Source organism: Arvicola amphibius, chromosome 8 (genome assembly GCF_903992535.2).
Source record: "Arvicola amphibius chromosome 8, mArvAmp1.2, whole genome shotgun sequence".
NCBI classification, from domain to species: Eukaryota; Metazoa; Chordata; class Mammalia; order Rodentia; family Cricetidae; genus Arvicola; species Arvicola amphibius.
Window position 1 is genome coordinate 47,436,818 of NC_052054.1, and position 14,725 is coordinate 47,451,542.

Below are 14,725 nucleotides of genomic sequence, written 5' to 3' on the forward strand. Positions count from 1 at the left end.
AGAGAGAGAGAGAGAGAGAGAGAGAGAGAGAGAGAGAGAGAGAGAGAGAGAGAAGAGAGAGAGAATATAAAATGCTTAAGCTTACTGATGCTTTTTCAAGCATTCTTAGTGTCCGTCCATCACCAAGACAAGCCCATAGACAATAGTGGCATGAATGTTATGGAGGTAACAGACAACTTTCTTATTGGAATTAGGCCTGCTCCACTGCTGCAGCTGTAAGTCTCACCAAGAACCCATAGTAACAGAGCTCATAGGTACAAGGCTAACCCTGTGACTATTATTTTGTTAGATGGACATAGTATCAAACTGTATTCTACATACTTACCTCTACACAGATAGATTAGTGCATTTCTCAGATGTTAGCAGAGAATATTTTTTTGTGCAGTGTATGGGAGTAATGCAGAAAAATCACAACTGAACGAAGTACAGAGCATATCTGTGATGCTCAATCATAAATGGAATATGTCTATCACACATTTTCCCTTCAGGGCTTATAGAACAAGGGAAATACTGTAGAAGACTGTGGTCCTAGAAGATGGACATGTCAGGATTACTGAGCTCATGAGATAGACAGCTGCAGTTCCCTGCATAAGACCTGTACGAGATCAAGCCAATGAACATTTCAGCATTCAGGAGAGATGAACTTGCATATTTCCGTGCCTAGCTGAGCTATTGTCAATTGATGGCTGATAGGGAATGGAGAGTCAGTTTTCTTTAGGGTTGTGGTTTTCGATGGGTTGACCATGATCCAGTGGGTAGCGCCACACTCATGTGCACTACACAACTCAATAGGTTAAAAAAGAGTGTGAATTTTAGAGGGTGGGAGAGAAGATTAGGGAGGATTTAGAGTTAGAACAGCAGATAAATTTAATAAAATACATTGTATGAATATATGATATTCTGGAAGAATTAACAAAATGTTATTTAAAGAATCTGGCACCTGAATGTAATGCTGTGATAGCTTGGGTGCAATTTGCTCCTATAAGCTCACAGGAAGTGGCAAGATTAGGAAGTGTAACTTTGTTGGAGTAGGTGTGGCCCTTGTTGGAGCAAGTATGTCACTGTATGTGGGCTTTGAGGTCTCCTTTGTTCCAGTTTCACTCTTGTGACGTTCAGTTTACTTTCTGCCATCTGAGGACTAAGATGTAATTTCCTCTCCACTCCCAACTCGTTTTCAAGCACCATGCTTGCCTGCATGACTCCCTGTTCCATCAGGAAAATAATGGACTAAACCTCTGAAACTGTAAGCCACTCAATTAAATATTTTAAGAGTTGCCGTCTTCACAGCAATAGAAACCTCTACTAAGATAAATATTTACACATATAAAATGAGATACAGCTCTTAAAATATTATTTATGATAAATTACTTTCTAATATAGTGTGGTAATATTGGGAGACAAACCCTAGGGAGAAAGGAATGCAGTTTACATGTTGCTGGATTCAATTTTGTCTTTGATTTTTATCTTCGCTTTCTTTTCCCTCTTCTAATTGGGTTTATTTATTTTGTTTGATATCTTTCCTTGCTTCCTGGAGTAGCTCTGTTGCATGCTATTAGAGATTTTTTGAATGGTTTGTTAAGTGTGCTTTGAGGAAAAGGATAAGAGCTATGTGCTGACACTAGATCCAGGTGTAATTATGATTATCACAGTATATTTCTTCTTAGATTGCAGAGCTTCACTGAGTGGCTTTGCTTATTAAAAGGCTTATCTATACCTTACAGGGATAAAGAAACTTGTAGAAGATTGTGTAGATGTCCTTTTAAAAATGCCAAATATGATTTGAGCATGCAAGGCCCATGGAAGAGAAATTGTGCACTTTTGTCCTTCATTATAGTATGTGGAGTGTGTCTACTTTCATCTCTTTAGACCATAATTAGGATAACATCAAAATCAAATGACTGATAAATATTCTTAATAACATCATGCCATATGACATTATACTATACCAGGCAAAGGAGAAGCATAAGACAACACTCTGTGAATCCATGATACTTATAAAACAAGATGTTTTAGTCTACTTGGCCTTGGTTAAATAATTTTCACTTAATGATTTTTTTCATATATCCCTTTCACTTTTCCCTCTCTGTATTCAGTTCTGCTGTCTGTAAGAGCTAGTTCCAAATTGAGCCCCTGTGTAGTTGAGACTTTTTTATCTATAAATCTGAGCCTCCAATTCATTCTCTCCATCCTGACATTTTAATGTCTTAATTTTGATGAATGGAGAGATTTGACATTTCCCATTAGTTACTAGGTTGTCTTGCTCTCTTGAAAGTGAAGGTTGTCCTGACCTGTACAGAGCGACTATGCCCAAGCTTGTTCAACAAGATGTTCAGTGTGTACCCATTGGCAGCCAGTTTCTACCTTTGTGCTCCATCCTGTGGATGGCATAAAACAAAGGGTTCACACTATCAAAGAATGTACAGTGCTGTCCTGTGGCCTGTATCCTTTAAAAACAACAGTGTGCTAGCTGGTTAACAGGCATTTTCCCTTATGCTTGAAGGACAGTCCCAATCACTAATTTCCTGTGTCATATCAATTTTTACTGCAATAAAATACACAGGATATTTGCCATTTCAACCATTTTGACTATACTAACTGTTGGAATTACTTATATTCTGAATGTTCTACAAACAGCAACTTTACCAAAAATTTTAATAATCCCAAGACAATATTTGGTTTTCAGTATTTACTACTGCCCTCTCTCTGTAACTGGGAATCTCAGATTTGCTCTCTGTCTCTGCACATTTCCACGTCTTGACATCTCACATAAATAAAACCACAGAGCTTTCCCTTTTCTATGGTCATCATTGGCATAAGTTTTCAAGGGTCATGCACATGGTTCACATGTCATACTTTATTTTTTATAAGTGTTTCTTTGCATGCAGCTAGCACATCAGGTGTATCTACGAATCTGTTGATATTTACCTAGACTGTGTCCAATCTCTAATGTTGTAAGGCTTTAAGCTTTGTAATTATAGATATACTTGGAGTCTTGATTTTACAGCTCCACTTAGTGGGAAATGTTGAGACATAGCACTTCATGTTCAATACCTTAATTCCTCTCACAAGTAAGTCTGCATTGAATATATAATTGGCATTTACTAAAATTGTCAGTTCACAGTATTAATTCTATCAACCTATGATCATGGGATTTTCATGTTTCCATTTGCTATCATGTTACCTAACCTTGGATGTTTTAAATTTTCTTTTCTATAAAGAAGTTATACAATAGATTTTGATCATGTATTCCCTCTCCCCCAGTACAATAATTCATTGTCAATGTCCTTCACTATCTTGGATAGGTTTATTCCTAGATGTTTTATTTTCTTTGAGGCTATTTTGAGTGGGAGTATTTCCATGACATCTTTCTCAGTATTTTTTGTTGGTTCATAGAAAAACTATTAATTTGCCCAAGTTGATTCTGTATCCTGATACATTACTGAATTTGTTTATTATTTCTAAAAGTTTTCTGGTTGTTTTTTTGTGAATTCTTATAGATAGTATGACATCTGTAAAAATGGATAGTTTGGCTTATTAATTTTTATTCGTACACCTTTAATTTCCTCCTCTTGTGTGCTACTCCAGTTAATGCTTCCAGCTATTTGTTAAAAGGAATGGGAACAGTGGACACCTAGTCTTATTAGTTATTTCATTAGAATTTTTCCAACCTTTTCTCCATTAAGAATATGTTGGCTGTGGATTTGGTGTTATGCACTTTATTATGTTGAGGTATATTGCTCTAGGTCTATGCTCACGAGAAGTTTTATCACAAAGAATTGTTGGATTTTATTGAAAGCTTGTTCTGTATCTTTTGAGATGATCATATGATTTTGTCTTTAATTCAGTTTATGTGGTTAGCTTTGAAACACTCCTCTAACTTCTAAGTTTACTTTCTTTTTCTGATGATAGTTATCTTAGCATGGATATTGTTTTTTTTATGAAGATGCAGTTTAAGTTTTTTAGTGTGTTTGTTTACATACACAATAGATAATTAACTGATAGGCCACACCAGTACCATGATGAATATTTATTTGAGATGAGTTTCTTCTAGAATCATGGCAGCAAAAAGATGAGTTTAAAGAATGTTTTCACGCAACAGACTCATGCTTTATCATTTTCTTCCCAAAGGTGTAAACAGAAATATAAGATATTGTTTTGTTTACTAAAATCATGACATTAATCATTAGAGCAATTACTTAATCTTCTTGCAAATTAACTATGAACATACTTTTTATACTTACAAATTTCTATGAACGTAATGTGTTTATGAAAATCAAATTGAGGCAAAACTATTAAGTTTTCTTAACAGGAAATTTCTCACAGAGGCTGAAATTCACATAAAATGTTTTATATAACTAAATTCAAAGACTTCTTTCTTTGATCAGAATATTAGATTCAGAAAACAGGTAAGCTGTATATTTAATTCTTAGGGGGAAAAAAGGTCAGGAACATCAATAAATTGAATTCAGTGCAGACATTTGTGGTAGTAATGATGGAATGCCAAGATCCTTAAATTGTCTTGTCCTAGAGATTTCTAATTCTCTATAATTTGCAAAGGAAGCTTCAAAAGCTATTGGCAAGCTGAAGCAAAGCAAAGAACAGCCCTGCTAGACCCAAGCTAATGCAAAATAATTTCAAAACGTGAGTACTTTCAGAACAAAATAGAAGAATGTGGTTTTTTTAAATAAAAAATCCAGCTTACTCATTATTGTTCACATCAAGTGAGTCCAGTTCATATCATAGACATTCTATTATTTTTCAGGCTAGGAGTCCAGGTTGGGCACCTGAAGATTTAATAAAAATAATAAAAAGCAATTAAAAATATTTACCGAGACAAGGATGAATTCAATTTAGTATTTCTAGTATTGCTGTTTAGTTTGGATGGTGACATGGAAGAAAACATGCATAAATGGTGCCTTTTCTATTCATTGTCTGGTTGGATAATTTAGAAAAAAGAAGAAAGGGTCAACTCTAAGATGATGTTGGAGTCTGAGGTCAGAGGCAAAGCTTATGTAGTATGGCAGCCAGCATAAAAACCAGCCATCCTTTCCCTTGTCTTCACAAGTCAATACTGAATTTTGTGGTTTTATTGATCTGGCCACAATCCACACTGAGACTTTGCTTAGAAAGAGGAGATGCTTCATCTTTGTCTTCTTCTCCAGTGTGTGCTGACTGCTGCGCACAAAGGAAATTCTCAGTAAAAGACTGTGAGAGACGTAATGAAGGACAGCCCCATTACTCACTGTAGTTCCTCTGAGGAAGCATGGTTTAAGAGCATTTTATTGTGCTTTTGGAAGGCTTGTCCATGCTGATCTCTTTAAAAAAAAAACTGAAATGGTTTGTGAAATAGTGTAATTATATATATTTTTTAACACATTCCTGCTACATGCTTTGTGGACACACAACAAATACTAAATAAAATACAGAAACACCATGTATTAATAAGTTAAACTCAATTTGCTGATTTTTGTCCCCTTTTGCTTTGTAGACCAGAGGCTGTGAGATGAATTTCTGGGTCTGAAAATGGCATAATCTCCTTTATGCTTTGGGACATGAAGGCTCTAAACTAAGTTTTGGATGTGATTTTCTGAAGTAATACTATTTCAGGGCAAATGAACAATAGTGTCTATGGTCCCTAAATGTTTAGAACGGTTCTAAGAAGTTGTGTGTCCTTGCACGTTTGTGTATGTGTATGCATGTATATAGGTCTGAGTGAAGGTGCTGTAATATGGGTGTTATTGCTTGGAGGTTCACTTTCAACATTAGCATCAGAGGTCTATACTTCTGTGGCTCTATACCTTGTTTTCTGTGATAGTGCTGTTCACTGGACCATGCCAGTAGATTTTGTGGCCGCTTGTCTCTACCTGCCCATCCTTGGGTTTACATGCTCATTTAACATTTCTCCTTGGGCATTAGGGCTTAAATCTAGATCTTTATGATTTTGCTGTAAGTATCTTGCTAAATGAAATTCATCCTGATGGTCCCTGTTCTAAAGTTTTATTTATTTGATCATAGTCACACTAAGACTTATGTATCGGCAATATTCTTGTATTAAATACAAATAAAAATCACATGTATAAAGTTTTCATGTAACTTTTTCCAAAGAATCATGACTAATATAAGTTACAGCTACATCTAAATCCAGAAACCTGACTTTAGAGTCTGTTCTGAATCACCATAAATACAATTCTGCCTTTGATAAATAATTGAATTTCAACACACTCTGTTTCTGTTTTAAATTTTCAGAAGAATTTGTGATTAAATTATGATGGCTATCTATTGAGGTAGAGAGTCATCTTGACCACTGAAATGTAAACTCATTAGTCAAGTTGTTGCTGACAGTACAAGGTCCTTGCCACATATCAGGAAAATTTGATGAAACCACCATGCTCGCCTAATTAGGTTTCCCCTTATCTGCTTACAAATGTTCCAATTGCTTATTCCTTTGTTTTGGCAATTAAGGTTGTTATTTTAAACACAGCATATACTCCAAAGGATAAAAGATAAGACTTAAGATTGTGGAGGAAAAAAGAGGTAAAATAATCTAAGTTTAAGAGAGAGTTTAAGTTCAAATGTTCATTTTGGGATTAATTAAAATACAGATGTTTAAATTGGGCCTGTGGAATTAGCTGTGTGATTCACACGATTTGAAAACCTATCATTTCCTCATAAGGAGCCATATATTTGGTACAAAAGCAGTAGTAAATACGTATGAAGCTAACACTGCTTTGGAGTAACATCTTTCTGTGATTGTAATCACAATGCTATAATTGAATCCCCTTTTTTCTCAATCTCAAGTCTGCATGCTAAGGCTCCAACCTACAGACAGTATCTATCTGAATCTGTGACTGTATTTGAGAATATGTCCTTAAACAGGTAATTGAAATATAATGGACAAATGGTTGAGACATGATTGTATGTGATTAATATCTTTTAAATAAGGCAAATCGGGACAATGACATGTGTGATGTAAAAGACAAAGCAACTGTGGACACAGCAGCAGCAAGGTAGTTAGTTATCTGTGGGCCAGGAAGAGAGGACTCTGAAGAAACCAAACCTGCCTTTAGCTTCTACAAGTGTTAAGAAATATATTTCTATTGTTTTAGCCACCCATCATGTGGTATTTTATTACAGATGCACTAGCAGATGACATAATTGGATTTTTTATGGCTTATAAAATAATCTATACCATGTGCCTTTCTGATTTTGTAAAAAAGTGGTATAATCTCTCCTGTGTTATACATAGCCTGATGTGGTTTGGAAAAATATTAAATGAAAAATCAGTATAAAGAATTGTTAAGTTTGAAGTTGTACACCTCCTCAGTGGTATCTTTTCTAATCCATTTAGGATGTGCATCCTCCATTGTCCAGTAAGCTGTGCACTATCTGTGCTACTTCCTCTCTATTGACTGAGTTGCAGTCTCAATTATTAGGTCAACTGTCTTGTTTGATGTGGGAAGTCCTTATGTACATGTATGGCTTTTATTGGTTAATGAATAAAGAAGCTGCTTTAGCCTGTGATAGGGCAGAGTAGAGCTAAGAGGGGGAGGGGGTGGAAGTAAACTGAATGCAGGGAGAAAGAAGTCAGGTTCAGTGAGAAACCATGTAGCTGCAGGAGGAGACAGACAAGCTCTGGATTTGCCAGTAAACCATGAACCTCTTGATAAAATATAAATAGTAGAAATGGGTTAATTTAAGATATAAGAGCTAGCTAGCAATATGCTTAAGTGATTGGCCAAGCAGTGTTCTAAATAATATAGTCTCTGTGTAATTATTTCAGGTCTGAGTTATCAGGAATAAACAAGCAGCCTCTGCCCACACTTGGTCCTAAGCTTACAGTTACTAGGAAAAAAATTAAAAACCCAAATTTAGTCTTTTAGTACATATTATTATGAGTTTTGGTAAACACAGAGCTGTATTAGAGTTTTGGTGTACATGGAACTACACTAACAAAGACAAAGAACAAGTCCATCATCCCCAATCTCACAGATTTCATTCCACTCACCTTCTGTCTCTCTTTCTCTCTTTATATATACATAAGTGTATATGCACACATACATACCTACACACACATACATATGTGTATATACACACACATACACACATATATGTAGTTCAAGACAGTTGCTAATTCACTTTGCCCGGAATTTCGTATTGATTGTACTCAGGAATCATATAGTGAGAGGTTTTTCAAGTTGATGGATGTCACTGAGCATAATATTTTTGGCAAATATTTGTGTTGCTACATGTTTCATTGTGTATTTTTCCAAGTGTTTGGTGATTAAGAATGAAGCTACAATGAACATTTGCATGAAGGTTTGTATGAACATATGCTTTTGATTATTTGTTTAAGTTTGTTTTTCTCTTGTATAAATTCTTAAGCATGAAAATTCTGGATTGCATACTAAGCGTATGTTTAATTCAAAAAAGAAACTGTCAAGCTTTTTTTCCAAAATGAGTGTACCATATTGCTTTTCAACTGTTCAGGGGAGGGGTTTGGTGCACAATGTTGGTTGTTTAGGTAGTTTCTGTCCTTGGTTGTATTTCTTTAAGAGCAGCAATCATACAGTCTGCACTGGAATTTATTTTTGTTTCAATATGAAGATTACCAATGGTGATGGCTTCTGAGAGCTCTTCTGTGTGTTTATATGATGGTCAGTTATGATCTACAATTAATCTAATTATTTCTTTTTTTTCTTCTTTCTTTTTTTGGTTTTCTGAGACAGGGTTTCTCTGCAGCTTCTTTAGAGCCTGTCCTGGAACTAGTTCTTGTAGACCAGGCTGGCCTCAAACTCACAGAGATCTGCCTGCCTCTGCCTCCCGAGTGATGGGATTAAAGGCGTGCACCACCACCGCCCGGCTTCTAATCATTTCTTTACTGATTTAATTTTGGATTCGTTTCTTACCAATGTTAGATTCTATACAAAATTTTAGATCATATGTTTCTCCAATTTGTTATTACAGTCTGTGGCTTATTTTTTTCTGAAATCGAAAGTTTCATTTTAAAGCAAAGTTACTAGTTTTGATAATGCTCAGAATTTGAGTTTTTTTAACCATTTAGAAATCATGCTTTATTTCTTGTCTAAATCAATCAAACAAAGATTTTCCTGTAGTTTTTCTTTCAGGAAATATTGCCTAAACTAGGAAGTAACATTAAAATTAGATGTATCAGTTTTTTCTACTTCTTCTTGATGTTTATAGCAGCATTATTTGTAATAGCCAGAACCTGGAAACAACCTAGATGCCCTTTAGTGGAAGAATGGATGAAGAAAGTGTGGAATATATACATATTAGAGTACTACTCGGCGGTATAAAACAATGACATCTTGAATTTTGCATGCAAATGGATGCAAATAGAAAACACCATCCTGAGTGAGGTAACCCAGGCCCAAAAAGATGAACATGGGATGTAATCACTCATAATTGGTTTCTAGCCATATATAAAGGACATCGAGCCTATAATTCGTAAAAAATCCTAGAGAAGCTATATAAGAAGGTGAACCCAAAGAAAAACATATAGTTATCCTCCTGGATATTGGAAGTAGACAAGATTGCCGGACAAAAAATGGGAACATGTGGGAGGGGTGGGATGGGGGATGGGAGGATGGGGAGAGAAAAGTGTGAAGTGGAGGATGGGAAGAGCTTGGGGGAATAGGATGGTTGGGATATAGGAAGGGTGGATATGGGAACAAGGAATTACATATCTTAGTTAAGGGAGCCATTCTAGGGTTGGCAGAGACTTGACGCTAGAGGGGTTCCCAGGTGTCCAGGAAGACGCCCCCAGCTAGGTCCTTGGGCAGCTGAGGAGAGGGTGCCAGAAATGTCCAGATCCTATTGCCATACTCATGAATATCTTGCATATCACCATAGAACCTTCACCTGGCATTGGATGGAGAAAATGACAGAGCCCCACATAGCAGCACCGGACTGAGCTCTCAAGGTCCTGATGAGGAGCAAAAGGAGGGAGATCATGAGCAAGGAAGTCAGGACCGTGAGGAGTGCATTTACCCATTGAGACGGTGGGACAGATCTAACGGGAGACCACCAAGTCCAGTTGGAATGGGACTGATGGAACAGGGGACAAAACCGGACTCTCTGAATGTGGCTGACGGTAGAGGAGGACTGAGAAACCAAGGACAAGGCAATGAACATGAACTCTACAGCATAGACGGGCTCACTGTGAGCCTTGTCAGTTTGGTTGCTCACCTTCCTGGACTTAGGGGGAGCTGGGAGGACCTTGGACTTAACATAGTGAAGGGAACCCTGATGACTCTTTGTCTTGGAGAGGGGAGTAGTGGAGGTATGGGTGGAAGGGGGGGGAGGGAAGGGGGAGGAGGAGGGGAGAAGATGGAAATTTTTAATAAAAAAATGAGAAAAAAATTAGATGTATCAGAAGAGTTGAGATACTGATTTACTAAGAGTAAAGTAAAAATGTGTGGATACAGAGGACCAGCCACAGTGAAGACACAGCTAGGTCTATCTACCCGTCAAGAGATTCCTCTGGTAAAACCACATAGGAATAATATCAAGATAAAATTCTGTTGCTTCAGTTGCCCAGACTCTGGCAGTTCGTTGTGGCAGTTCAAGAAGACTATTATGAAGAACATGAGCTTCTCACTTTGTTCAACATTTTCAAAGCTATTTTATCTCTTGTAATTGCTTGTTTCCTTATTCCTATGGAATCAGCATGAGATTGTTTTATTAACACATTGAATGTTTTGTCTCCTGAATGAGAACAGTTCTCAATTGGTTTAGACCTTTTATATCTTTCATAAGTGTCATTTTCAGTACAGGGATTATCATAGTGCCTGCTGTCAATTTGATACAAACCTAGAGTCACCAGAAGAACAGTACCTCCACTGAAAACTGCCTTCATCACACTGGCCTATTGTCAATTGTGAAAGGCTTTTTATTAGTTGCCAATTGATGTAGGGATGAACATCTCACTGTGGGCAGTGTCATCCTGAGGTGGCAAGTCCTGGGATGTATAATTCAGCAGGTTAAGCTAGCAGTGAAGAGGAATCCAGTAAAGCAATTCTCCTGGTTTTCGCTCTAGTCTCTGTCTGCAGGCTTCTTCCTTGAGTTCTTGCCCTGGCTTCCTTGTGATGTAGTGTAGTCTGTAAGATGAAATATTCTCTTCCCTTCCTGGATTTCTTGTAGTCATTGTGTTTGCTAAAGCAACAGAAAGGTGACCAGAACAGAGGCAGTGAACATTCTCCATCACATGCACATCTAAGCATTTGGTTGTTTGAAATGTTATTGTAACATGATGTTTCATGTGGTTTTTCTCCTTGCCAAGCTGCTTATGATGAGTATATAAGAGTCCACAAACAGGGCTTTGTACATTGATTTCAAGGAACTTGTTGAATTAATTTATGATTTGTGATGGTTAGTTTTAATTGCCAACTTGATACAGTCTTGAATCACTTGGGAAGAAATCCTCCATGGGATATGGTCAAGAACAGCTTGGCCTGTGGCCACATATGAGAGGAATTGTCTTGATTATCTTAAATTATGTGTGGAGACCCAGACTAAAATTGGAGAGCACCTTTACATACACTGAGCCCTGAATTATTTAAGAGTAGAAAAAGTGAAGCTTTTGCCTTGACTGCCCATTAATGATGGGGCATAGCTGGAATTTCAAGCCAAATAAAACCTTTCTCCCTTAAAGTTGACTTTGTCAGTGGGGTTTAATCATGACATCAGGAGTGGAACTAGGATGTCAGCCATAGAGGTGGCTTTTTTCTTCTTGTTATTATTTCAGTTTCTTGGGATTTTCTTTGCAAACAATCATTTCTCCCTTACCAAACAGTATGCTTTTAAACCACTTTTCTTGACCACAATGCTAAATGAAATGGTGAGAGAGGACACCCTACTTTCTCCTTCATTCAGGAGATGAATCCCTACCCATCACCAAGTATGATTCTCTATATTGTTTTTTTTTTTTTTTTTGTAGATAGCTGATGTCAGACAGAAGACATGCTCCTTCATACTGTTTTCTGAGATCTTTTACCATGAGTACATGTTGAATATCCTAAATATCCTAATAACTTCTTTTGCATGCATTTGGTGAGGTGATTACATAGTTTATCTTCTTTATAGGGGATAGCATAGTGAGTCATATTGATTAGTTTTAAATTTCTGACTAGTGTATCATTGCAGGTATTTTGGTTTACTGATTGTAATGTAGCATCACTCGCTTGCACATTCTGTTGAATTTGCTTTGCTGATTCAACAATTTGACTTGATTGGAGAGTTCCCATAAGTGTATGTGAGGGACAACAGTTTACTGCTTGCTTGTAATTTTTCCTGAATTTTGTATTAGTATAGTGTTAGCTTTATACAATACACTGGGGATGTTTCTTTCTTCTTTAGTTCCAGAAGTTGCTGTTTAGAATTAACATTATTTAACTTTAGATGTTTTATATTATTCTCTAGAAAAGACGCCTGAACTTAGGACTGTATTTTAATTTTTAAAAGAAATCATTATTGAAGTTCTTCAGTTATGACTTCAAATTCTTTACTGATATTAAACAAACCAAATCATCTCTTCCCACTTGAGAGTATTTTATTTCTTTTTATTTTTAAATTAATTAATTTTGCATAACTAAACAACTTCATAGAAATTTTATAGTGTGTCTCTATTATTATTTCAATAACTTATAACCAAAAATTACAGTCTTCTCTTTCATCTTTGTGATTATTCCATATGGTTTGAAAAGGTTAAATGCACTGTAGTTGCAGGGTAGAGATGTGTGTGTGTGTGTGTGTGTGTGTGTGTGTGTGTGTGTGTGTGTGCATGTTTAAGCCAGGGCAGGATATCAGATTATTTCCTCTATTGGAATGTTACATTTAAGCCTGATGTCTTCTTGGTCAGAAGAAGCATCTCTTCCTGTTCTTTTCCTTTATTACATTCAGGGGCTACTTCTCATATATCAATTCATCAACCCCATTTCATATCTGGGTATTGTTTTGGTAGCTTATCTGTGATGGGTAATTTTTACACATCAATTAATTTGACTGTGGGATATTGCAGCGGCTGACAAGAAATACTTTCAGATTCTGTTCTTAGGGTACTGCCAAAGTGGTTATCATTTGACCTGATACTAACTTGGTACTTTAATTGTTACTGATTGAGTGAAGAAGACATCCCTACTAATATATAGGTAGTAATCAGTCCCCTGAGGGTCTGAGTAGAAGAGAAAGACACTTATTTTATCACACACCTACAGAAGTCTGGGGTAAACATTCCTTCAATGTCTTTTATGCTTTCCAGGTGTGTGGACTCATTTTGAGTTCTATCAATGGCTTTTCTAGCTCTGTAGCTCACAGATGGTCTGTATGAGACTTCCTTGCCTCTAATAACAAGCAAGGCATTTCCCGATCTTTTACCCTTTCATTGTTAATAGACATGTATCCATATGTATATGTGTATAGAGCTGTAATTATTGTTATTTTACCACTGGATAATCTTACCTAACATAGCATATTTCCACGTGTTGCTGCATTTTCCCTCAAATACTCATGTCTTTATATACAAATTGGGTTTCTTACAGACATAAAAGAGTTGTTTTTCTATTTTATCATTTATTGCTAATGTAATTTTTATGATTAGATGAAAATTTTTCTTCTTTACTTTTTATTTCTCTTTGTTCATTGGTTCTACTTCTTTTTCTCTCTTATCTTTTTATTGTTTTAGAATTTTGTAAGGAATAGAGTGTGTTTTGATACCAAATTTTATGTTGAATGTTTTTATAATTGCATTATCTCCATTATTGCCTTATCTATTGTTTTTTAAATTTTAGCAATTTTATTGACTTTTTATGAATTTTAGCATTTGTTAAATTTAAATTAACTATTTTTAATTTTTATGTTTTTTCTTTCTTTTCATGTATTTAAAGATTTTTAAATTTTAATTGTATGTATTTATATTTGTCAATGAGGAATATGTGAACATGAATTCATGTGTTTACAGAGACCAGACAAAGTTTTCAGATCCTCTGGAGCTGGAGTTTCAGATATTTGTTAGTCACCCAGTATGAATGCTGAACCTGAGCTTTGTGCTCTGGGAGAAGAGGATGAGTTTTTAACCTCTGACCCATCTCTCAAGTCCCAGTTTCTTTATATTATGATGATTTCATACACACACACACACACACACACACACACAGAGAGAGAGAGAGAGAGAGAGAGAGAGAGAGAGAGAGAGAGATTGTTGCTGTACTTCCTGTCTATCACCATTTTATCCCCCATTCACTCTCTCAGAACCCATTATTCTTGGCAATAAGTCTGTTCTAGTCTTTCTTTTAAAACTTTTTCCTTTTAACTTACAGAGTTTCATTGGGGTTGTTCCCACAACCATGTGTGTATAGTCACTTACTAGAAAGTAAGCAGCTGACTGGCGGCTACACCACTGAAAAAAATGATCTCTTACTCTAGCAACCTATAACTGCCAATAATTTCTCAGCTAGTTGTGGGACTCATGAATTTCTCCCCATCCATAATAGAATACTGTCTTTTTATTCATATTTATGTTTTTTACAATGGACTCTAAGAATTTTGGTAAGGTCATTGGCAGTGTTTTTTTGTTATGGATTTCTTGTCTCTCCTTGTTTGAATGGGTGTTTGGATCTCTGCTGATATCCCAGCTTTTCAGGTTGTAGACTAATTCAACAGGACTCAGGATTCAGCCGTGAAGCAAGTGAGTGTTGTTGTTTGAATAGAA